The following is a 26,301-nucleotide window of genomic DNA, read 5'->3' as shown; positions in this document are numbered from 1 at the left end:
CCAATTATGGAAAGAAAGTAAAGGGGGGACATCTTTGTGTGGTTATTTATTTCCTTGAAGAAACTTCAAAGTTCTCAAAAAAGGATACAAATTAAATTAAAATAAATGATTACTAGAGAAATTTATAAGAAGATACTTAAATGAGGATTTTTTTCTATCAGACTTCAAGTTTAGTGTAAGCATATATGGTGCAATATAGAAAGTTCAACCTATTTTTTATTAATTCCTAAGTAATTTTTATGGCCTCAACTCTATGGATGTGTTTCCAACCGGCAGAAATATTTAATGATGGTTTTGGTATTTAAATTCAAATACTTCCAAAATAAGAATATTAGCCACTGGCACAAAATTAAATTATTTTAACATCAGTTAATTACAGTTATCCCCAGCCCCCACCTCATTTTCCTCTAGAATATATGTAAAAAATGGTTTACATTACTAACTCCTATCAAAAGTGGTTTCTACTGTGAGAATATCCTCAAGCAAATCTCTTTGGATCTCTCCAAAGAAATAGCTGTGGGACAGTATCAACCCAGAGGAGCATAGTCTCAAGGGTTACAATCACTTCTGCCAATCTGCTCTATCTCTGAGTTATCAGTCAATTATAGACATTGTCACAAATTAACCTGAAAAGCCAAAACAGAAAGAAAAGAAGAAAGAAAGAAAGAAAGAAAGAAAGAAAGAAAGAAAGAAAAACATTCATCCATTTTTGTAAGTTTTAATTTTATTTTTTTTAATTGCTGTTTTCTTTTTTTTTTTTTAATTTATATATGAAATTTATTGTCAAATTGGTTTCCATACAACACCCAGTGCTCATCCCAAAAGGTGCCCTCCTCAATACCCATCACCCACCCTCTCCTCCCTCCCACCCCCCATCAACCCTCAGTTTGCTCTCAGTTCTCAACAGTCTCTTATGCTTTGGCTCTCTCCCACTCTAACCTCTTTTTTTTTTTTTTTTTCCTTCCCCTCCCCCATGGGTTCCTGTTAAGTTTCTCAGGATCCACATAAGAGTGAAACCATATGGTATCTGTCTTTCTCTGTATGGCTTATTTCACTTAGCATCACACTCTCCAGTTCCATCCACGTTGCTACAAAAGGCCATATTTCACTTTTTCTCATTGCCACGTAGTATTCCATAGTGTATATAAACCACAATTTCTTTATCCATTCATCAGTTGATGGACATTTCGGCTCTTTCCATAATTTGGCTATTGTTGACAGTGCTGCTATGAACATTGGGGTACAAGTGCCCCTATGCATCAGTACTCCTGTGTCCCTTGGATAAATTCCTAGCAGTGCTATTGCTGGGTCATAGGGTAGGTCTATTTTTAATTTTCTGAGGAACCTCCACACTGCTTTCCAGAGCGGCTGCACCAATTTGCATTCCCACCAACAGTGCAAGAGGGTTCCCGTTTCTCCACATCCTCTCCAGCATCTATAGTCTCCTGAGTTTTAATTTTAAATTCCAGTTAATTAACATACAGTGTCATATTAGTTTCAAGTGTACAATATAATGGTGCAACACTTCCACACTCCTGGTGCTCATCACAACAAGGGCACTCCTTAATCCCCATCACCTGTTTAACACCTCCCCCACCCACCTCCTTTCTGGTAAGCAGCACTTTGTTCTCTATAATTAATAGTCTCTTTTTTTATTCATCTCTCTCTCTCTCTCAATCTCTCTTTTTTTCCTTTGCTCATTTGTTTCATTTCTTCAATTCCACATATGAGTGAAATCATAATGGTATTTTTCTTTCTCTGACTGACTTAGTTCACTTAGCATAATACTCTCTAGGTCCATCCATGTCATTGCAAATGCAAGATTTCACTCTTTTTGATGGCTGAGTTACATTCTATTGTGTGTATATACATTCATCAGTCAATGGACACCTGGGCTGTTTCCATAATTTGGCTATTGTAGATAATGCTGCTACAAACATTGGGGTGCATGTATCCCTTTGAATTAGTGTTTTTGTATTTTTTTAATGTTTATTTTTGTGTGTGTGTGTGAGAGAGAGAGAGAGAAAGAGAGAGAGAAAGACCATGAACGGGGGAGGGGCAGCAAGAGAAACAGAATCCAAAGCAGGCACCAGGCTCTGAGCTGCCAGCACAGAACCCAATGCGGGGCTCTAACTCACAGACCACAAGATCATGACCTGAGCCGAAGTCAAACGCTTAACCGACTGAGTCATTCAGGTGCCCCAGTAATTTTGTATTCTTTGGGTGAATACCTAGTAGTGCCATTTCTGGATCATCGTCATTTTTTACATTCTTTTTCTGTCTCTCTTCCTGCCTTATTTCCTTTCTCATATACTTCTTTTTTCACTCTAATTTTATTTTATTTTTTTTTCATTTTTTCTCCTTTGTTTCTCTTTCCTCTTACGTTTATCTTTGGTTGATAAGTAGACAATTTCTCTTTGTGTTTTGCTTTGGGTGGTCAGAAATCTGGTTAGGAACTACATTTCTACTAGATGCTGGATGGAATGGGCGAAGAAAAAAGCAGGAGATTTAAATTGAAAAACACACAATCGCTGCATTTGGAATTTCTATTCTTTCTTTTCCACATATGTAGTCCCGCACTAGAAACATACCAAAAATCTGTTTTTGTTCATGAGGCATATTTGTCTGTATGAATTTTTCTATCTGCTAATCATAGAACTGACTCTGGACCAAACCATTTTTTGATGCAACCACAAAAAACTACAAAAGATAGTATTGTTGACATTCTAGGTTTACTGACCCAGGATGTTTATTGTGTTATTTTTAAATTATTTAAAGTTGATGGATCAAGTTCGATTTGCATATGATAATAATAGGTTATTTCTTTATTCATGGGTTATAACTATCAATAAAATAGGCACCAAGTAAAATTCTATAGAATGCGTATTTAAAACTTCTGTAGAACATTTATTTCAATTTATCAGTTAATATGGTGATAAATATGCTTTTTAATAATATTTTATCATCATTATCCTAACAAGTAAATTTCTTCATAATATAGTGCTGTTTTTCTTTCTTTCTTTCTTTCTTTCTTTCTTTCTTTCTTCTTTCTTTCTTAGTGCTGTTTTTCTAGTAAATGTGTTGAGATTAAGATAACGCACTCTGAAAGAAGTCTTCTGCAAATCTATTTCTTAGAAAAATACAGGGTGCTTTTCAGTGAAGAAATGATAAAACAAATGTGTTTCTGTACCTGCCTGAAAATAGATATTTGTTGTTGCTGCTGTTATTGTTTGATTGTCATGTAAGTCCTTATACTCATTAAAAAAAATCTTAGAGGGGCGCCTGGGTGGCGCAGTCGGTTAAGCGTCCGACTTCAGCTCAGGTCACGATCTCGCGGTCCATGAGTTCAAGCCCCGCGTCAGGCTCTGGGCTGATGGCTCAGAGCCTGGAGCCTGTTTCCGATTCTGTGTCTCCCTCTCTCTCTCTGCCCCTTCACTGTTCATGCTCTGTCTCTCTCTATCTTAAAAATAAATAAACGTTAAAAAAATAAAAAAATAAATTAAAAAATCTTAGAAAGCAGATAATATAAAAAACTCATTATGTAAAGATACTGACTTTTAATTAACATAGGAGACAACATTTTGCCAAACAAAAGTGGAAAATCAAATGCCTTTATAGATCTTTTCAGAAATTTCTTCTTCCAAGACATAGAAACAAAATTCTCATAATGCCAAAATTAAATTGATTGTAGGTGGACCTTACAAGAATCAGAAGATAAATAAAATATCTTTTGGAAGGGATGCAAAATATATGTGGTATGCCCTAGTTGATAAACTTGTAGAGATTTTGGTTTTTACTAATGCCATTCTAAAGACTAGATACATATTGTAAATTTTGAAATTTACAATAGTTAGTAGGATTTCTTTTTAAAAATAGACTATCTTGAAATTAGAAGTATATATGAATGTCCCTATCATGTCAATTCAATGAAAAATAACCTTCTCTTTCTGGTTTTAACCTTATTAAAACCTATTTCCCCTAGTGTATTCATATATTATACTTATATATTTATTATCTTAATTTTTTTTTATTTTTTTAACATTTACTTATTTTTGAGAGAAAGAGACAGAGCATGAGTGGGAGAGGGGCATAGAAAGAGGGAGACACCGAACTGGAAGCAAGCTCCAGGCTCTGAGCTATCGGCACAGAGCCCGACACAGGGCTCGAACTCACCAGCGGTGAGATCATGACCTGAGCCGAAGTCAGGTGTTTAACCAACTGAGCCACCCAGGAGCCCTTATTATTATTTGTTTTTAAGTTTATTTATTTATTATTGAGAGAGAAAGAAAAAGAGAGAGAGCATGAGCTTGCATGCCCATGAGTGGGGGAGGGGGAGAAAGAGAGAGAGAATCCCTAGCTGGCTCAGCACTGTAAGCTGGGAGCCCAACCAGGGCTTGATCTCACAAACAGAACTGTGAAATCATGACCTGAGTGGAAATCAAGAGTCAGTCGCTTAATTGACTAAGCCATCCAGGTGCTCCAGATAGCTTAATTTTTAAGTAATTTTATTATTTTTTTTCATATAGGAACAAAGCCATCTTTTAGAAACTATGGATTTATTCTTCTAACTTTTGAATAATAAAGATATTTATTCCTAATTTTGGAAAACTCATAAAAATCGAATTGAATTTCTGTTTTAACAATATTAGCTCAGTCAAGAGTATTTAACAAAATGATAGTGTTTCAGAAGGTTATGATCTAAAATGTATAATTAGCTGAGCTTTTGTTGAAAAGAAAATGTATTTAAAATTTAAATTTGTTGTCTTATATAATTAAGCTTTCTTTTGTAAAGTAATGATATATATGAGATCATATGATATATGTGATATATACCACAGACATATATGTATATATTCACATAAATATATGTATTTAAGTAAATATTATTAAGAAAATATATTTTAAAGTCTTAGAGTAAATAAAATTTAGCTAACTTCATAAGAAGATGTAGTATTTAAAGTTACATTGTATACATTATACAATAGAAATACATACAATACATATATACATGTATACAATAGATATACATTATATCTGACATTCTTGTAACCATTGTGTGATTAATAACATTTCTATAAAAATACTGTTTTAAAAAATACCACACTGAGAGGTGACATATCTCACAATAGTGAGTAGTCACTTCATTTATTAGTTCTTCAAATCATATAAATTTTTAATAAAATAATGAATAAAGGCACAACTAAAATCAGTTAGAAAATAAAAAGCAAAACATATTAAGAAATCAACCTGTGACAGAACAATGTGAGGAGATCTGCTCACCTGTTCCCCAGTGCAACAGATGAAAATTAAAATAAGGTGACCTTTAATATCTCTGGTGAGTGTCCAGGAACAAACACAAAATAAGCAATTAAATATTTAAGAAAAACCTCCAAAAATTTTGTAAGAAAATGAGAGTATATAGTGTTTGAACCAAGATCATTTCCTCTCTCTGCCATTCCAGTGCAGTGAGGTAGGCATTCTACTCTTGACTGTTGCAGCCAAGAATCAGTGATCTAAGAATGTCTCCTCAGCTCCCAACCAAAGACATTCTTGTCAGGGGGAGTAGGATGTCAGTGTTTACGTCCTGCCCCCAACTACTTATTGCCAAGAGTAAATCTCAAGTAAATGCTTGGGACATCCTTCTGCCAATTCCCCCCATGGAATGAAGGCCTCACCTTGGGCACAGTGTGTTGGAAATACTGGGGCTCTGATGGCACACATATGAGATGGTGGTTTCACTACAGGAGAGGAAAGGTGAACAAACCCTGTTGCCCAAAAATATCACCTTCTAGAGCTGGAGCTTCAGAACAAAACTTGCCAGTGTCCCCATCCTGGGCTCCAGAGCCCTGAATTGGAAATTTTGCCTGGGGGAAGATCATAGAACAAATAGCTCCTAATCTCTTCCCAAAAAACTGACTTCATTTACAACAGAGCACAAAGAAGTTCAAGACTAAGTATATTTTTAAAGAGAGTAGAGGTGTGGTGATGGGCATTTGGGAGGACTTTCAAAAGGCAGACTACGGGCACCTGGGTGGCTCAGTTGGTTGAGCGTCTGACTCTTGGTTTCGGCTCAGGTCATGATCTCAGGGTACATGGGATCTAGCCTGCATTGGACTCTGGACTGACCACAAAGTGGATGCTTGGGATACTCCGTCATTCTCTTTGTCTCTCTCTTCCCTCCTCACTTGTGCTGTCTCTCAAAATAAATAAATAAACTTAAAAAAAAAAAAAAAAAGACCAAAGACTGACTAAGATGTAGTAGGTTTCAGGAGACAATCTAGGTATAAAACTGATGGAAGAAGCCCTCCTTGGGCCTGAACAAATATCAAACACTGACCTTAAAAATTATTTCTTCAAAGGAGACAAAATTTGGTAGAATTACTGTGTAGAACAATTCATGCTCTAGAGGACTACTGATGACAATAGAGAGAAATCAGCAGGGAATTAATTAGTGGAATTCAGTAGCTGATGCAGTCAGGAAGAGCACTGCCCAGTCTCCTGCTATTTCAAGATTTAGGGTGACTGTGGGAGTGCCCAGTGAGCAGTCTCCCCTAGGAGAAAATCAGAGGGCTAATAATGTATGTAGGAAGGTGAGGAGAAAACATCACGAAAATAATCCAGCCAGTCACCAAACCAATAAAACTCTGATTACAATAAGAAGCCCAGAGATGAGAAGAAGTGAATAGTACCCAGAATTACTACACTATATTATCTAAAATGTACAGTTTTGTCTTTTTATTTATCTATTTTGAGAGAGAGAGAGAGAGAGAGAGAGCAAGAGAGCATCAGCAGGGGAGGGGCAGAGAGAGAGATAATCTCAAGCAGGCTCCACACTGTCAGCACACTTCGCGCTTAATCTCACAAACCATGAGATCATGACCAGAGCCAAAATCAAAGTAGGATGCTTAACTGACCGAGCCAACCAGGTGTCCCTAAAATGTACAATTTTCAACACAAAATTTTGAGGCATGCATGCCAAGAAAGAAGTATGACATATACAGTGAAAAAAATATTTTAAAAAGCATACAACAAAAACTGCCTGTGAGATCTACCAGAAATCAGATTTTTCAGAAAAATATTTAAATAGCCATTATAAATATTTTCACAGAACTAAAGGAAACTATGATTAAAGAAGTAAAGTCAATTTTGACAATACCACATCAAATAAAGACTATTAATAAAAAGAAAGTATAATAAAGAAATAAATGTAAACTCTGGAGTTTAAAGGGATAATAACAAATAGAAATTCACTAAACTGGTTCAGCAGTAGATTTGAAATGACAAGAAAAAAGTGAACTTGAAGCAAAATTGAGGGAGCTCATTCAAGTTGGAGAACAAAGGAAAAAGGATAAAGAAAAGTGAAGAGAGCCTCAGAGAAGTGTGGGAAACTGTTAAGTACACCAACATATGCCTAGTGAGAATACCAGAAGGAGAGGGAGGAGCACAAAAATTATTCAAAGATATAAGACCTGAAAACTTCAAACATTAGCTGAAAAACTATAACCCACAAATCCAGGAAGCTCAATGCAGTCCAAGACAAAGAGTACAAGACCTGCAGATACACAGATAATAGTAAATATGCTTCGTTCACTCAGCCCTAGAATGGGCAGATGCTTTCAGGAGTTATCTTTTTGGGGTGGGTTGGATGCTACAAAGTGCTCAACTACTGCCACAACAGTGTTTAAAAGGTTTTGGATAAATTCAAAACTTTCCTCAAGCCAAAACTCTTCTACATGGATTGTACATCTAAAATTCTTAAGACTTGTTCCAATTGTGTACTCATACCAAAGCCAAGGGTGCAATTCTCTCTCGCTAGCTTTGCCATATCTCATAGGTATAAGCTGGTCCTAAATCTGAATCTTTTAAAAAATGTATCTTTACCATCACAACCAACCAGGAGAAAGATACCAGTTAATCAATTTAAATATAAACTAATCAATTAAACTTCCAACTCCATCCCTTAAGAATAGCAGGACTGTCTGTGTGGACTGTATACCACACATTAGTATTCATTAAAAAAGTCTCTCCAATCACATTTTTTTTTTAAATTTTTTTTTAACGTTTATTTATTTTTTTGGGACAGAGAGAGACAGAGCATGAACGGGGGAGGGGCAGAGAGAAAGGGAGACACAGAATCAGAAACAGGCTCCAGGCTCTGAGCCATCAGCCCAGAGCCCGACGCGGGGCTCGAACTCACGGACCGCGAGATCGTGACCTGGCTGAAGTCGGACGCTTAACCGACTGCGCCACCCAGGCGCCCCTCACATTTTTAATTATAAACCCAAAGAATAACTGAAAGAAATTCCTCAAAAAGTGCAAGACCCCATGACTTGGTCTTCTAAAGCTGGTATGGAACAATGTGATATGGATGTTTAAATCACCACTCTATTTATTGCTTAATGGAACTTCAGTATTCTATCATACTTAAAAAGAAAGAAAGAAACTGAAAATAACCTAAAGGTCCATCAATAGTCAGTGGGTCATGCAGTTATTAAAATTAACTATGTGTGTGTATGTATGTGTGTGTTGTCTTGTTGGTATTCAGGACACATTCTATTTTTTTTTTTTCTTTTTTTACGTTTATTTATTTATTTGAGATAGAGCACGTGCACTAGCTGGGGAGGAACAGACAGAGGGGGACAGAGAGAATCTGAAGCAGGCTCTGCACTGCAGAGCCCGACATGGGGCTCATGGGGCTTCAACTCACGAACTGTGAGGTCATGACCTGAGCCGAAATCAAGAGTTGGACACTTAACCTACTGAGCCACCCAGGTGCCCCAGGGCATATTTTTAAGTTGAAAATTCAGGTTAGAAGATCATATGAATAGTGAGATTTCATTTGGGAGAACAAAACTATCTGCTTTGCATAAGAAACAGAAGTCTCAGAGATAACGTAAAAAAAAGTTAATAATGATTATCTGTTTGAAATATTTTTCTGTGTCATTATTTTCTATTTTTCCACCTGTATTTTCTCTTATTTTTATACATTAAAGCTTATTATAGAAGTGTAGGTAGGCATAACCAAACTGTTAGTCCTGAACTTTTGTGCCTGGACAGAGGGTGCCTTCATTTACATCTTTTACATTTCAATTATGCAGAAATCTGTATGAAGCCAGTAGTCAACAAATCTCACATGATGCCTAAATATATGTGTTTTTTTTCCACCATGCCTTACATTAAATCTTCAGATCTTATTTATCTTATTGTTGTAAATTTGTACCCCTCTACCAACTTCTCCCTATTTATCCAAACCCCCAGCCCTGAAAACCACTTCTACTCTTTTTTTGTATGAGTTTGATTTTGTTTTGTTTTGTTTTTAAGATTCCATCTGTAAGTGACACCATGCAGTATTTGTCTTTTAGGTTCTGATATCCCCTACAGTTCACGTAGTGCTAGAGAGAGTGGATGGTTCCCACAGCTATTTCAGTTCTGTCAGTGTTCCATATCACTATTATCCTTCCGACACCTAAAATTTTGGGAATTTAACCAATTCCCTATAATTAAGCTCCCTCAGTTAAAATAACTAGTGTAGCTCCTACTTTCCTAAGTAATGCTGACTTACATTGTCAATGTGTTTTAAATTATATTCGTCTATTGTCTATTTGTATGAAATGTTTAGTAATAAATTAAAGGTAAGCATTTTTAAAAGAATATTATACATTTTTGATATATCAGGAAAAGCATTTAATATGGTCATGCAACCCAACAGAGGTAATTATCGATGATAAAAGAATCACTGTAGAGGTCATATGTATTATGATTATTTAGAATCATAGTGCCAAATGATTACACATTGTACATTCGAGTTGTACCGTACTTGGTGAAGACTTCCCTGAATATTCGCCCATCTACCACAAGAGAAGAGATCTTATAGTTCAATAGTCTCTATTTTCTATAGGACCAGAGTACAAGATTAAGGAGATTGATGTTCCTCCATGTTATGTTAACCGTGGACCAAACAAAATACCTTTCTTCTTCTGTAAGTCCTTCATGTTCATACCACTAAAATGAATCTTCACCCTGTCATCTTCCATTTTGAAATACAATTAATAGGTATAGTTGAAAGGGTATTTGATTTCATATTTCTAGGGGCCAAAAGAGAAATATTAGTTTCCTAGGGTTGTGATAACAATATTCCACAAACTGGGTGCCTTAAACAGAGAAATGTATTTTCTCAGAGTTCTGGAAGGTAGAGCTACAAGTTCAAGGTGTCAGCAGGTTTAATTTCTTCTGTGTCCTTTCCCCTTTGCTTGCGGCTGCTGCCTTTTTGCTGTGTATTAATACGTTTGTCTCTGTTTCTCTTTTTTTTCTCTCTCTCTCTTTCTCCTAATCTCATTTTATAAAGACATAAAGGCATATTGAATTAGGAACCACTGTAACGAATGTTCTTATTTACCTGTTTCAATTCTATATTTTCAAATATAGTCCAAATATAGTGAGGTACTGGGGGTTAGGGCACTGACAAGTGAATTTTTAGAAAACACACTTAAGCCCATAACAAGAGAAATTATCCAATAAATTATTTGACAAATCTTTATAAAGAACCTCTAAGATTTTTGCTCAATCCAGGCTCATTGAGATCATTAGCGACAGAGCTCATCGCAGAACTCAGATCCCCAACACACACAATTTCAAGATCCTTTCCATCTCTTTACTTTATTTCCATCGTTGTATCAAATGCACTACTCTGAATTAGGAAATTGCAAATAATATACGCGATTGGCATACTCAAAGTATTTTCTACTTTTCTATTATTTATTATGGTTTAGCACTACTGTCAATTTTATAAAAATCCACTTGTCATTGAGATTTATTGAATAGGCATGAAACTTATGAATACACTAACATACTGGTGTTCAATAAACATTTTAGCCTCCATGATTCCTAAGGATTCCTGTGTATTTTTCAAAGAGTTCCACAAAGAGTTCTAGAAAGTTTCGCACCAGAATATTGCCAAAAGTCTCCAGATGCATTCCTATCATCAGGTCACATGAAAAATAACAAAACACATAAATATTACAACATATTTGTAAGCCAATTGCAATTCACACCTGATTTGTAGTATTATGAGAATAAGCATGGAGTGAGAAATAAGTATAAACTTAGTCTAATTTCTTAAAAAAAAAACAAAAAACAAAAAACTGGTTCTGTGCGATCAAGCCCAAACCATGCTGTTCTAGTAGAATGTAAATTCTGATTAAATCATGCAAATGACAAACTGCTTAAAAGTAAATACGATCAATAGTAAATTAAAAAGGCTTAAAGCCAAATTGGAGAGAGCCAAAAAAAAGTGAATTCAAATTAGCTATGTATGTTTTAGGTTTTGAGTTAGAAATAGTAGGCATGCTATGATTCACAATACTTATAAATACGTGTCATCCACATAATATTAAGTTATGCCAGTCATGTATTTAGTTGTCCTTTCTTTGGATCACAAAAGGCATTTTAATCTTCTGGTAATCTCTGTAATACATACTTCCTATTCTACAAAACCAGCTCTTGCCAATTTAACATCATTGGATCTGTGGTGCCATTATTAAATAGCATGAGTAAATAGTTCTTCCAATAAATGTATTCTGAATCAGACATGTAAACCCAATTACTTGCCTTGTTTTCCACAGATTTTTGATCTTTCACAAAATGCTTGTTTCTTCACTTGGAACAAGCCTTTTGAATTAATAAACATTAGGAAACCATATGCCAGATCTGCTTGAAGGTAAAGCATAGTGTTTTATGGCAGTTGGCAGTGGGCTAAAACAAGAATGTGTACATATCCAGGGGTCTGATTTGAGAACAAGGTCAAGGCTTTAGAGGTAGGACAGAGGAATATGCTTCCAAACAGAGTTTTGAGACTAAAAACTGATTTACAGGAGTATAGTCAGCACCTGGCATTATTACTGTAAGTGATGATTCCAAACCAGAATCTAATACCTGTATGTCTATATGACCAGGGCCATGGAAGGCAGGCAGGGAAAGGCTGGCAATTATTCGAGAATGGCAATTAACATTACAGAAGTCAGATAATCTGTATTGTGGTGTTGTTAAAGTGAAAATGGAATCTCAATAGAGAAACTTAAATGGCAAAACTTAAGGACAGATAAATATTTATGAGGACAGGAGTACAAAGACAGAGCTCAGGTACAATCAGACCTATGATATGTTCATTTGTTATTTGACAATGTGAATAGACTTGTGTCTCATTGAATATATATGATTTATTGCACACAGGCCTCCTTGGGCACTGAGATGTCACAGATGCTGTAAAGGTTCAGGAGCTTGGATAGGGCATTGATCTTTAAAACACTCTCATCATCACGGAGCAAACCAAACAAAATTATCTCTCTTGTTTGTGAAGCCAAATGGGGTATTAACTGCTACAGGATCAGAAAATCATTTCCAACAAAGACTATTCAAAAGGTAATACTTTCTTTCAGATTTTCCTAACTTTGCAAAGGTGATGAAAAAGCATATCGGAATAGTGTAGGACAATGGTCAGTCACTTCTATTTGGTATATCTGGATATGTATTAAATAGATATACATCAACTATATCTACTTACTTCCTATGTAATGATGATCTCATGGCTAAGTTTCATTGTTATCGACTCCATACCTGGGGAACCAATGTATACAGTGGTTTTTGAAGTTAAATTCTTATGCTAGCAGTTTCTGACATCACATACAATTCTCTTAGTGCCTACATATTTAAATAATTTCATTAAAGGTTCCTCTCTGATCTACAGTTTGTTGTAATTCCTAACTATAAACATGGTTATAACTTCTGTAGACTAAAATATGAACTAAGTGAAGTCCTTAATTTCACAAAGTTCACGTTCTAATAAATAATAAGGTAGGCATTCTTCTCGGGGAAACTAAGAAAACATGCTAGGTAGGGATTCAAACACAGAGAAAAAAGTAAGCATGTGAGATTTCAGACAGACTTATACCTAGCTGTTTCCTTCTACTTCATCCTCACTTTTTTCAACTCAATCCACATATTTTCTTTCACTAATTTGATTCACACCTTATGAATCAGAGACCTAAAACTATAGTTTGAACCTTTGCTAGAAATCTTTACGCAAATGAGACATGAACACAAATTCAGAGTGTCCCAAAATGAACTCACCACTGTGTCTTCTTCCCATTCCTCAGAAAGGTTTTTCTTCTCAAATCCTCCACCTCAGTCAACGGCCCCATATGTTTTTCTACGAACTTGAAAGCTAGAGACATCCAAGATCCCTCCATATCCCTTATTCTCCAATTCTTGTTACGCAGACTTTTTCTCCATTCAGAATATTATTCTGTTCATTCCTTTTTCCTGCATCTCCATTTCTCTCCTTTTCTATAATCTCTAGTTTTCTATTGGCTTTACAATGTTTCACTTTATTCTAATGAATTCTAAATTTAGCAACCAGTTTTTTTTTCTAGAATGCAACCTGATCATCTCAATTTTGACTTCAAGTTCTTTCAGAGTTTCTCACTTATAAACATATGGAACACTTCACGTGGACTATATGATTCATTGTGTTATGGCCTGTTCCAGCTGTCCAACCTTACCTGTCTTGATAACTACTCTGTGTTGTATTTAGCAATATTTAACCACAAACTTGTCCTGAATTCACATATTCATTGTCAGGATTTTGCATATTCTCATTGCTTGAATATACTCAGATTCTGTATACTACCCCCAAACCTATTCTACCCCATAAAATTTCCTGTAACTCCCTCAGGCAGGCAGAGACATGATTTCTTCCTGTCTGTTTCACTCTGCATATATTTCTACTAAAGCAGTGACTACATTGTATCAAACCAATTCATTTTTGTTTTCATCTGCTTTGTCTCTAGAACATATGCCCTGGAAAACAAAGACTAATCTTGTCATGATTGTGAATAAATAACTTAGCATTAAGCTTGTTACTTAAATTATGTTCACCAAAGCACTAAATGCAGCTAGATGTTTCTGACAGATTTTAAACTAGTGTCCTTTGTACCTCTTCTCTCTGGAAATAGGATAACTTTAAGCATGTGAAGTTAGTCAGTGGAGTGGGCTAGGACTCACATCATCCAGTTGCAGGCATTAGGGAAAAGAAAATTTAATGAATCAGGATAAGTTAGGTTACAACTTATAAGCTGACAAACAACCTCAAAACCTCTGTAGTTTAATAATTAATCTTTACACTTTACTCATCAAATCAGTTGTGAATATGAGTGTCCTTCTAGGTCTATTCTTTTCAATGTGACATCTTAACAATCCACATCAAGGGAGAATCCAGAATCCAGAATTCTCTATTTCCATAATCAGGACGAAAGAAGAAGAAAGACTGGAGAATATCATACTAATTCTTATGTATTTCTGCCAAGAAATGCTTTACTTTTCATTGGTTTATTTTTCATTGACAAAAGTAAGTCATACAAACTTCAAGGGGACACAGAAGTGTAATCATCCCATATGCCTAGCAGAAAAGAATGCAAGAAATATTGCTTTCAACAATAATGATACAGGAACTAAGTAGGAACCAGCAATCATTAAAAATAGGCTTTAATATTAAATATTTGCATGCGACTTTTGCACATTACAGTGAAACCATTTGATGTTGATCAGATATCAACAGTATTACAATTTAAAAAAATATGTGGGGCTTCTGGATGGCTCAGTCAGTTAAGCATCCAACTCTTAATTTTAGCACAGGTCTTGATCTCACCTGGGTTAGATAGAGCCTCTCACTGGGCTCTGCGCTAATGGCATGGAGCCTACCTAAATTTCTCTCTCTCCCCCTCTCTCTGCCCCTCCCTGGGCAAGTGCTCACTCTCTCTCTCTCTTTTTCAAAAAAAAAAAAAAAAATTGTGGTTCACTTATTTGTGCTTCTAATTGGATAGTGTCTGTTAGGGCTAGCTTAAAAAAGAAATTGTGATTTAACATGGCAGGATGGCTGCCTTTGAAAATACACGGCTGTGCACTCTAAAACATCTGGGCAATATTAAAACTTTAACTTTGAGCACTATAAAATGTTTTAAATATTCATATTAGTTCATACAACCAAGTTAATTGCACATTTTTAATTTTTCCCAATTTCAAAAACTAACTTAGAATATGTACTTACATAGTTGTTATTTAGAATGGAGAGACTTATATCATGGTACAATGTTAAGCCATGCAAGCATCCTTTCATTCCAAAAACATTACATAGATGTTACTATATTTAAGATACTGTATTTTAAAACAGTTATGATTGCTACATAAATTAATATGCAAATAGTGTATAATGTCTCATAAGTGGAGTTCCATTGTCTAAATTCTTATGTGTTTTTAGTGATTATGTTGTAAGAACTGCTTCATCACACTGGGTAACTATAATGAAACTGCCCTTTTCTACCGTCTAAAAGAATCCACATAAATAAACTTCTTTTTGTCAATATTTCTCTAGATTGCCGGGCAATCTTTTGGTGGTTTTCTACTTAGTATTAATTCATTTGAATAAATCCTAAACCATCCCATTTCCCCGAATACTTTGATTTGTTAGGATGACAGCAGATGTTCTATTGAGTAGAAAAAAATCCCTCCAGTTTTGTTTCTGCTTCTCCTCCCTATTTCAGTCACACATCAAATACTCATGACAGTTAACTTTCTTTCTCAGAAGGTGACTTGAGTTTTCTCTTGCCAGCTGCTTTGAAACAATTCCTTGTTTCTTTCCAAAGTTGATGGGATTAACAATTTTCTCTTTCTCTTTTATCTGTCTTCTGATTTAGGATATTCACAGATAAGTGGCGTTGCATATCATAATTCAAGTCTGCATTTCAAGCTGAGGAAGAACTAAAGTAAGCTGGAAGAATCTCTTCTTTAGGACCACTGAGAGTTTAAAGAGTCTCTGGAGACACAAGATCATAAAATTATTTCACAGTGATTCTCTGCATGCTTCTCTTATTCTGCTTATTATTTATTTATCTTATGCAATTTTCTCCTTAGCATTTAATTTTGAGTATGTTACTAGGCTACAAAATAATAATTTCATAGGCCCCTAGCCAGCCCTAAATTTAGTAAACTCTTTGATGTGTGGTAAATTTAGTTCTATTTAATATTGGTAGACTCTACTGGGACCTTGGAGAAACTGAGGGAGATTTGCAATAAGAACAGCAACGAGTGTTACCCTACTCCATCAAGGCACTTTCACTTGTCTTTGTAGAAGGACCTGTCATTTTGAAATATTGTTAGAAAAAAAATCCTGGCATCATAAAATACCTGCTGAGAGATTTATTTTATTTATAATTATAATTTTGTTTTTGTCTCAAGTGTTGCCAAAACATGCATTAAAAGTAAGTTACTTATTCTTAAATTTGCCTTGGTACTTTAAAAGGAGATGCCGGAAGATTTTCATATGATCACAAATTCTATAATTAAATAATTTAGCGTATGTAATAAAGGATATAGAATAGAAATAACTTTTATTTGCAAACAAATTAATATATGCATGTGCATGTCGTATATATCTATGTATTCACAAACCAATTATATTTATTGAAGATACAGGATTTTTGCTCCTTTACTTTTGTTAATGTAACCAAGAAAAATGGTCAATTTATAGTCTTATGACTGTCCCTCAAATCAATATTAAATTCTCTCAACTGAATTTCTAAAGAGGTTCTACAAAACCTAGACATAATTATTAAAAATATCGACTCAAAAATTTTCATCCTTAATATCCACCTAATGTTATGATTTTACTGATTGCAAACCATTATGTCACTGATTATTGTAAAACACCAGTAAAAGAAAAACTAAAGGGGGCATGCATTTATAAGTGTATACGTGAAATTTAAAATTTTCAGTTAGCTTACAGAAAATCTTCCAAGTTCCCACTTTATCTGTGAATTTTGACAGTTAAAGTGACCTAGATTAGATTTTGCACTGGTGATCTGTGTGCACTATCAAAAGTTAATATCCTACTGCAATTGATTTAACTAGTGAAAGTAGACATTCATTTTAGTGAAATTCAATAACAATTTTAAAAATAATAAACAATAATTAACCAACATTTACTCTGAACCACAAAATATGCTAACGCTTCATTTACATTTACCCTGTGAGATCATTACCGTTTACACAATTTTCATACAAAAATATTTTTAAAAAGTGATTCCACAATGTCAGCCTGAAAAGGGCTGTGAAAACTTTGCAATGGAGAAAAATTCAGTAAGTCAGTGTCCACTGAGGATAGAGGAAGGCCTGAGGCCAGGGGAGCGTTATCTTCTGTAACAATTGCTTTTATCCTAACAGCACACTAAGTAGATAACATGACCCAATGTGAGTAGTATATTTTGTGTTTTTCAATACTGAAACATTTCATGCCTACTAGAGAATCAAATTTATATTTTGATTTTCTATTTTCTTCATGGTTAACTTTTTCAACTTTTGAAATATCGTTTCAATTAATGTTTTCTATTTTATTTTTTTCTAAGTGATAAGATCAGGCTACAGATAATACACTTTCTGTGATAAATGTTTGTCCTATTTTTATAGCTGCTTCATTTTCCTAAGAAAACTATTACAACATTGCTATATTAATGAATGTAAATGATTTTCTTTTAATTGCTTCAAGATGAAACAGTATTTTAAAGGTATCTACAGCATTTCTTTGTTGTTGATTTCTTTTTACTTTATTATGATATCTTCAAATTTATTTAAAAAGTCATAAGATCTATTATATTATGTGATTTAATATATTAAACTTATTTATTCTAAGACTTGCCTCTACTCTCATAGACACTACTTCTTTACAGACCACTACCTTGACCAGTATAACTGACTGTAGTGATTACCACACAGCTAATAAGTGTTTAATAACTTAGATTAGAATGTGTGTATTGCTTGCATGTGTGCAAATTAGGCTTCTATGTACTATAGTCTTTTGCCAGAAAAAGTTTGATAAATAATTATGTTTGAATGGATGAGTTCCAATATTCCAGAGATTATGAGATTTTTGTGGTCTGGAACATGCAAAATGGCAAACATGATGTCAGTAAGGATGCTCATTTTGTGATTCTTATTCAATACAGTTCATATCATTTCAGAAGTCATATTATGAAGAAAAAGAGGACAGACATGTGTGGTTTTCTTCTTAAAATAAAAAATGTACTGAATTTTGGAGTTTTCAAACACAATTCCAACTGGATCTGAATCAGCATTAGGCAACTTCCCCACAGTCTGGCACAGGCCAGCACAGTTGGCATTTTGCGCTCTGCAAAGTCCCAGAACTTGACAAGGGGTTTTGGATGGAGGTGTAGTGGCACAGCTGTTTGGGGGAACCTGATGGGGAATGTGTCTCAAATATTTTTCTAGCCAGTATGAACCACTACTTTCTTTTTTCTTTTTCATAAATAGTTATCAATTTAGAAGCAAACAAATATAAAGAAAGAAAGAGAAGTTTCTAGAATTGGTTATATTTATCATTACAATTTTAAAAGAATATTATGAATATTATATCAGCAAAAAGACAAAAAGTAATATCAACAAGAAATAATCTAAAATAAATAGGAAGGTGACTCAGTGTGTGTGTGCCTGGGTGTGTAATTTAATTACATTTTATAGCATTCAATTATTTCCCCTCTGTTTCTGGTGAAAGTGAAAGTCACTCTTGGGGCGCCAGGGTGGCTCAGTTGGTTAGGCATCTGACTTCAACTCAGGTCATGATCTCACAGTTCATGAGTTTGAGCCCTGCATTGGGCTCTGTGCTGACAGCTCAGGGCCTGGAGCCTGCTTCGGATTCTGTGTCTGTCTCTGTCTCTCCCTGTCCCCAAAATAAATAAACATTAACAAAAAATTTTTTTTTAAGTTAATGTCACTCTTAAAATATTTCTATTCACTTTGTATAAAACTAAAGGAAAAAATAAAGGTAGAGTGATGCTTACTCTTTTCTCATCATTCCAGGTATTAACAGAGTTGAAATAAAATCAAACCATTTACAACATATTATCTATAAATAGAAAATTCAGGTAATTGAGCATATTCATTCAACAATAGGTAAATGTTTAAGTGGGCATATGTGGGCAAAAGTAACTTCGTAGTGTTTTCAACCTGTTTCCTAAGGATTCTTGGACAACTAAGAAGGTAAACAATAGAAAATATAAACAGTAAAGAAAATTTTAATTTAGTAATTTCTGTCCAGCAAGTTTGAATATAATCATATGGCAATTAATGCTACCTTCCTGAAACTTTTTAAATAGTAGCTAAGATATTCAACTTCAACTTTTATTACTATTCATAATAAAGGACATGAGAATGAAAGTACATAAATTTATTTTCAAAAAAGCATATTTGTTTACAATACCTTGAAATAAAAATTAACCTTTTTAGTGCATTGGCAGAATGTCTATTGCAACAGAGTATAATATGTATATTAATTCAGCTCACGTATCCTGAGCATGCACTATGTCTAAGGTTCTGCATTAGTTACCAGAGATATAAAGACAAGGATTGCATGTGTGCTGCTACTGAGATTACAGCCTAGTGAGGACCTGTTAAATTAAAATGTTGAGATAGTTGTAATAATGAAAATACAATTACGCCACAGTAGTATAACATAACACCTAAGCATTAAGAAAGTAGTATAGCATAACACCTAAACAACATGTGAAAATGAATGGGATTTAGTCAGAGGTAGAATTAAAGATAATAATCAGATTAAAAGAAAATCAACCCATGGATGGCAGATTGCAAAAATGTTCCTGACTCTTCATTTTTTGCCCACATCCACATCCTTTGTAATGCAAACTTGCAGTGCCTTCTCTGCACTCTGGGACAGAGTCATGTGACTCACTTTTATCAGTAGGCTGTCAGCAAAGCATATGCAAACAGAAACTTATAAGGATTCTATTCTGCTTTTCCTTCTGAAATTGCCATGAAAAGAAGCACAGAATGCAGGAGGATGAGAAAAACGCGTGGAAGAGCTCATTCATCCCAGCGTATTGGTTTCTTGGGTAGCTTACAATAGCAGAGATTTATTCTTTCACAATTCTGGTAGTCAGAAGTCTGAAATCAGTGTCACAGGGCTAAAGTCAAGGTGTTGGCAAGGGTCACACATCCTCCAAAGGCTGAAGAGAATCTATGCAAATTTCTTCCAGTTTCTGGTGGCCACCAACTTTCCTTGGCTGGTGGCCACATCGCTCCAGTCTGCCTCTGTGGTCACAGTGTTTTCTCTTCTCTGTGTGTCTCTGTATAATCTCATTCTGCTTCTCTCATAAGGACATCTGTGATTGCATTTAGGGCCCACCCGGATATTTCAGGATAACCTCCTCATCTCACAATCCTTAACTCAGTTATGTGCAATGGCTCTTTTTCCAAATAAGGCAACATTTACAAGTTCTGGGGATTAGTGTCTGATATCATTTAGTGTGGGGTTTTTTTTTAGCCTAACACAGTCTTTTCTCTGGCCCAAAAGATTCACATCCATGACACATGCAAAATACATTTACCACATCCCAACATTCCCAAATGGCTTAATTAATTATAGCAACAACTCAATTCCAAGATCTTATCAAAATGTCATCAGATCAAATGTCTCATATCTCATGAGTTAAATCAGATATGTGTGAGACTGTGTATGATTCACCCTGGAGCAAAATTCCTCCCCATCTGTAGACTTGTGAAACTAGGAAATAGGTTATATGTTTCCAATATACAATGGTGGGACAGGCAGAGAACAGTTATAATTATTCCTATGCCCAAAGGCAGAAAATGGAAGGAGGAAAAAGATCACCAATTTCAAGCCACTTCAAATTGGCCAGCAGGGCAAGTTCCATTAGTTTTTAAGGCCTAACAACAAACCTCTGAGGCTAGAGGCTCTAGCCTCCGGACTCCTGGTTTTGCCCTCTCAGCCTACTGCTGGCTTCACTTTTTTAAGAATACATATGATTACATTTTAGATCCACCTAGATAATCCAGAATAATTTGCTCAATCATATCAATATCCTTAATTATATCCCCAAAGTCACTGTTTCCAAATATAGTGATTTACAATTTCCAGGGATTATGACCTGACATCTTTCGGGAGGTAACATTTTTCAGCCTACCACATGCAGTCATCCCAGCCAAGTCCATTATAGATCAGTAAGCGCATCCAACTAAGACCAGCCTAACTCAGAATCACAGAGTCAAAGACTAAAGAAATGTTTAGCATGGAGGCCACAAATAATTTGTGATTTTTGTGACACAATATTATTGTGAATAAGATGCTTGATATTCCATGAAAGTCTCAAAGCTTCATGGAAACATGATATGTTCTAAGAACCTAAAAAGATTCAGTGTAGTTGGAACCTACAATTTAGAGTGAGGTTGGGGATAGAGCTGGTAATTGGCAAAACATGAGACGGGAAAGCAAGAGCTAGATGTTAAAGGACCAGGTGAGCCATGTTAAGACATTTCAAATTTGTAACTATTACAAGAATATTGGGAAATCATTGAAGCATTTGAAGCAGAAGAGGTATTCTAGATATTCTTTCAAAAACTAGATCAGACTCAGCACTAGCCAAATGTCACAGACTGGAAGCTCAAGAAAAATAGGCCATTGGTATCCTTGTAGCCAAACAGAAGTCACATGGTAGTACCCGAGGCTATATAGGTTGTAGACTGAGGGCTCAATGCTGCACAACAATTTATCCTAGAATTTTAACTGTTTTTCTTAACCTGGTCCTCTGAGCTTTCTTAGTATCTGGTATAGCAACTGAGAAACCAATTTCCTTCAGATAGCAGTGCTTTTGGTGGGAAGGAGGAAATCTTTTTATACTTGAATGCTACTTATTGCATACTGGGGTATGGCATAGATACAAGGAAGCTATCAAATGGCAGCTCTAATTTTTTTTTTTTTTTTTTTTCTTTCTGAGGCTCCTGGGTGGCTCAGTTGGTTGAGCGTCTGCCTTCAGCTCAGGTCATGATCTCGCAGCCTGTGAGTTTGAGCCCCGCGTCAGGCTCTGTGCTGACAGCTCAGAGCCTGGAGCCTGCTTCAGGTCCTGTGTCTCCCTCTCTCTCTGCCCCTCCCCTGCTCATGCTCTGTCTCTCTCTCTCTCTCTCTCTCTCTCTCTGTGTGTCAAATATAAATAAACATTAAAAAAAATAAAGTTAATTTTTTTTTTTCTTCAACGATATGAGGAAAAAACATGTTTCCAGGATTCCTGGGTAAGCCAAGGTGTCCTACATAATACGTCTTAAGTTAGATCTACAGGGTGTCTGAATGGTGTTAAATGAAAGGAGGGCAGAGTGAGTATGACTGGTTACGGGGAAAGCTAATGTGGCTGGTGTACAGACAAGCCAGCTGGCTTACATGCTTATTCTGACTGCTTGTCCTAAGAAGAAAGTGTTTTTCAAGACCTATTTTGGGGTTTTTCAACTTATGTCTGATGCTCAATTCCAACAAGTTAATGAAGATCCAATAAAATGATAAGTTTTAACTTAAAAAAAAAAGAGATGGGAGAAAATAAGACTGAAGCTTGGGAGACCAATTTATAGGGTATGGCAATAATGTAGGTTAGACACTTTGTAGGCCATAAATCTGGTACCTTAGATGGATTCAAATACTACTTAGGCTAAGAAGTTGACATTTAATAATTAAGAAAAAAGGAAATTATAATTATCTTCATTTAAAAACTGAAAAAAAAAATCCTGTATAACTTATGGAATGTAATATTAAAGATGAGAGAAATAAATTTGAAAAAAAAAAAGCAAAAACAAATACTTAAATTTTGCGAATGCTGGGTTTGGCGCACCTATGAGATTTCCAGTTAAAGATGACCAATAGACTACCAGATATATGGTTATATGTTTAAGAAAGACCTGTGGGCTGGAAAAGAGTTTCAGGATTCATCACTATATGGAGGGTAACTGAAGCATTGAAACAGATAAACCTGTTTAGGAAAATGTGTGAAGTGAGTCAGGACAGACTCTGAGAGCATTAAAATTAACAGGGTAAGTAAGGATAAGAAAAGGCGTCATCAGTGGAGATAAGAAGCAGTGTGAGACAGATAGAAAGAAAGCCACCAATACATGTTCCTTTGTTTATTTGTTTGTTTTTGTTTTTGGGGTTTTTTTCTAATATATGAAATTTATTGTCAAATTGGTTTCCATACAACACCCAGTGCTCATCCCAAAAGATGCCCTCTTCAATACCCATCACAAATACGTGTTCCAAAATAGCTGGCAGAAGATACTTTTAAAGAAGGAAGGAATTCTCACAGTCCTCTTGGTCAGTGCTCTTAATTTGCTTAACAAGACAGACCAGCAATTCTTCTGTTTCCTTAGTCTGTTCTTAACCCCATTTTTTTTCCTAGCAACTATTTGAAACATTTACATCCACTTTGAACTTACCATTCCTAAACCTACCTGCATTTCATTACTCATTCTCAGAGAAGACTTTGTCCTCTAACTCAAAAACAAAGCAAAACAAAACAAAACAAACAAAAACCCAATATACCAGATAACTTTTTTTTCAGTTTTTTGTCACTGATTAGGGTCTCTGTGATAGTTCATCTTGCTGGGTATTTATCAGAGATCAAGATTTATTAAAGACAGTGGGAGACAGCAGGATGCAGCAGGAAGAGAATTAGAACCGTGACATTGGACAATCCCATGGAGAACTCCGGAACATGTATGCCCCATCAGAATTGTGTGATGTTTTGGAAAAATATACCTCAGCTTTAATCAGTCATTGATGTGGGCTGTCCTGGGAAGGCCATTCCCTTGAGCAAAGTGACTCTCTGTAGCTGAGGCCAATGGTGAACCAGATGACAGCTGTGACAATCGATGCCTCCTTGAAGGTGGATCAGAGCGGTGCAACTCCAGGAGCATATTAGCAAACACACCATCACACTTACATACACATCACTCTGTTCTTTCTTCCCATTATATAGAAGACATCTCCTCTCCTAGCCTAAATTGCTTTTCATCAGCTTTGCACTTTCAAGTTTCTTAAAGCTCTTCTTTCATATGAGCTCTTTCCTAAACATATTTAATAGGCTTTATATATTTAAAAAATTTGTTTAAAGAAAATCTTACTTATCTACATTTTCTATCCCAGTCACAACTCTTTTCTTAGAATACAACACAATACAAACCCTTACGTGACTTTTAAAGTTATATGTGACCATTTTTCATGGTTCTCTCTTTAATCCCATGTTCCCCTTTTACTTAGTGCTTATTTCTGCTGCAGTCATATTGACCTTTGTTTGTCATTATTTATTGGCTTTCTCTTTCTTTCTTTCTTTCTTTGTTTGTTTTTTTAAGAGATTGCCTTTGTGTTTCCTTTCCTGGAATGTTTTTCCTCCAGACATTAATATATTAATTACTTTCTCTTTTCTTCAAGGTTAAAGAGGATTTCATTATTCTCACTCCCAGGGCATTCTTGATTCTTTGACACTGTTTTATTTTTCTTTAAAGGATGAATCTATACCTGAAATTATATATTCTTTATTTGATTATGCATTACTTTCATTATCCCCTATTGAATGCAAGCTCTATATGAGAATAACAGTCTCATTTGACAATGTGCGACCAACAGTAGCCTAACAATTCATAATACATGATTGTAATTCAAGTGATTTGTTAATTTGGTCCTTGTAACACCAGTACCTCATATTTTAATATAAGAGGAAACTAATGAATGTAATAGACTTATCCAACAACCATATCTCATGGATAGAGATATATAAACAAGAAATTGCATTATGGCATATATATTCAAAAAATATATTCAATTTTAGGGCTTCAGGCTCAGTTGGTTAAACATCAGACTTTGGCTCAGATCATGATCTGCCGGTCTATGGATTTGAGCCCTGCAGTGGGCTCTGTGCTGACAGCTCGGAGCCTGGAACCTGCTTCAGATTCTGTGTCTCCCTCTCTGCCCCTCCCCCGCTCATGCTTTTTGTCTATCAAAAATAAATAAACATTATAAAATTAAAAAAAAAAAACAGTGAATTTTACAACAGGCATAGGGGCCAAAGAAATTAATTCTACATTAATAATCTATAATATATTAATATGTCTTAAGGTCAGACTTCTAACCAACTAACTTTGTAGCATTAACAGTCTAAAAAAGGACAACAACACGTAAATAGTTGAGACACATGAATAGTTCTCCTAAAGCCCAGCCTCTAACCTGTGTATACTTTCGGTTTAATTTAGACACTTATTGCCTATAACTCTTATGACATGAAGGTACATCCTTCAAATAGAAAAGCACAGGGCTGAACAGGGGAATCAAACCATGTGCTGCATCTGTTGAGCAGGACATGGGCCCATCTGGTGCCATTCTGAACCCGGAGTTAATAGCATTACGTCCTGCTCCCACATCTGTGGACTCCCTGTTGGAGGGCCTAGTGAAAATGACCATATGGATGGACAACATTTAACAAAGGAGCAGTGGCAACATTCACCAGCAAAGAGGAGCCCAAGTGATGCTGTCAACCGAAATAGAACGACATTACAAAAAATACTGCAAGATATAAGTGGCAGGTAGCAAAGCTTCTCACAGTTTTAAGACAAGAACAGAGTAAGTCTATTGCTTAACATAATTAAAGAAAGTTAAAGGAGGAACATTTAGTTTCCCTTTTGTCTCCATACAACTCACACCAACACATCTGGGAAACAAGAACAATTGGTAGGGGATGGGCGGGGAGGATAAAATTCCAACGTATATTTCAGAAGAAAGACATTTGTTCTGAGTTCCTACTGATGGTCTGCCTCTTTTCAGGCTAGTGGGAAGAGATGTATATGACGTGAAATCACCACCTCACACTCAAGGAGAAGTTAGTAATTAGAATAATTGCTCTGAAAGTTTGCTAAATGAGACAAACTACTACATGGCTTTAGAAAAAAGTATTAAAGATCATCCAGCCCATGCCAACTTACTAATGATACATTTTGGTTATAGAGTACATGAGCATACAGTTTAGAAACCTTCAGGGTGATTTGATGGATTAAAAAAAATGTGATTTTCAAAGGTATTGAAAGGACCAGATGATGTTTTTGAGAGTAGCACATAATAGTATAACACTGAATAAGAAAAACAGTAGAAAGAAAACATCAAAAACAAAAACCAAACTTACTAGGGACTATCAAAGTATAGACAAATAGTTTAAAGCATTTTATGGTTTCTTGATGGTCTTGTTTTGTCAAAAGAATGCTCAAAATGTTATGAGAATTCAGGCAGGCAGAGATATAGGGCATATAAATACTTCAGTTAAGAAGGCAGAACATTGCATCTTATATTCTAGAAATATTTCCATGAAGTCAAGGGAAGACTTGTTTGAAGTTTGACTAGTT

The 26,301-nt window shown here is 35.4% G+C and overlaps 1 long non-coding RNA gene across 1 annotated transcript in view; it reads left to right on the top strand.

Moving 5' to 3' along the window:
* Positions 1-15,901, top strand: part of LOC121035765 (uncharacterized) — a 31,002-nt gene extending 15,101 nt beyond the window's left edge. Inside the window, exons 2-4 of the long non-coding RNA XR_005793056.1 lie at positions 9,899-9,979; positions 12,229-12,417; positions 15,747-15,901. This is a non-coding gene — a long non-coding RNA (uncharacterized LOC121035765). The remainder of the gene's footprint in view (positions 1-9,898; positions 9,980-12,228; positions 12,418-15,746) is intronic.
* Positions 15,902-26,301: the final 10,400 nt, after the last annotated feature.

Source organism: Herpailurus yagouaroundi, unplaced genomic scaffold, assembly GCF_014898765.1.
Source record: "Herpailurus yagouaroundi ecotype Mexico unplaced genomic scaffold, PumYag 162, whole genome shotgun sequence".
In the NCBI taxonomy this organism is placed as follows: domain Eukaryota; kingdom Metazoa; phylum Chordata; class Mammalia; order Carnivora; family Felidae; genus Herpailurus; species Herpailurus yagouaroundi.
This window is presented reverse-complemented; position numbering and strand designations above follow the sequence as displayed.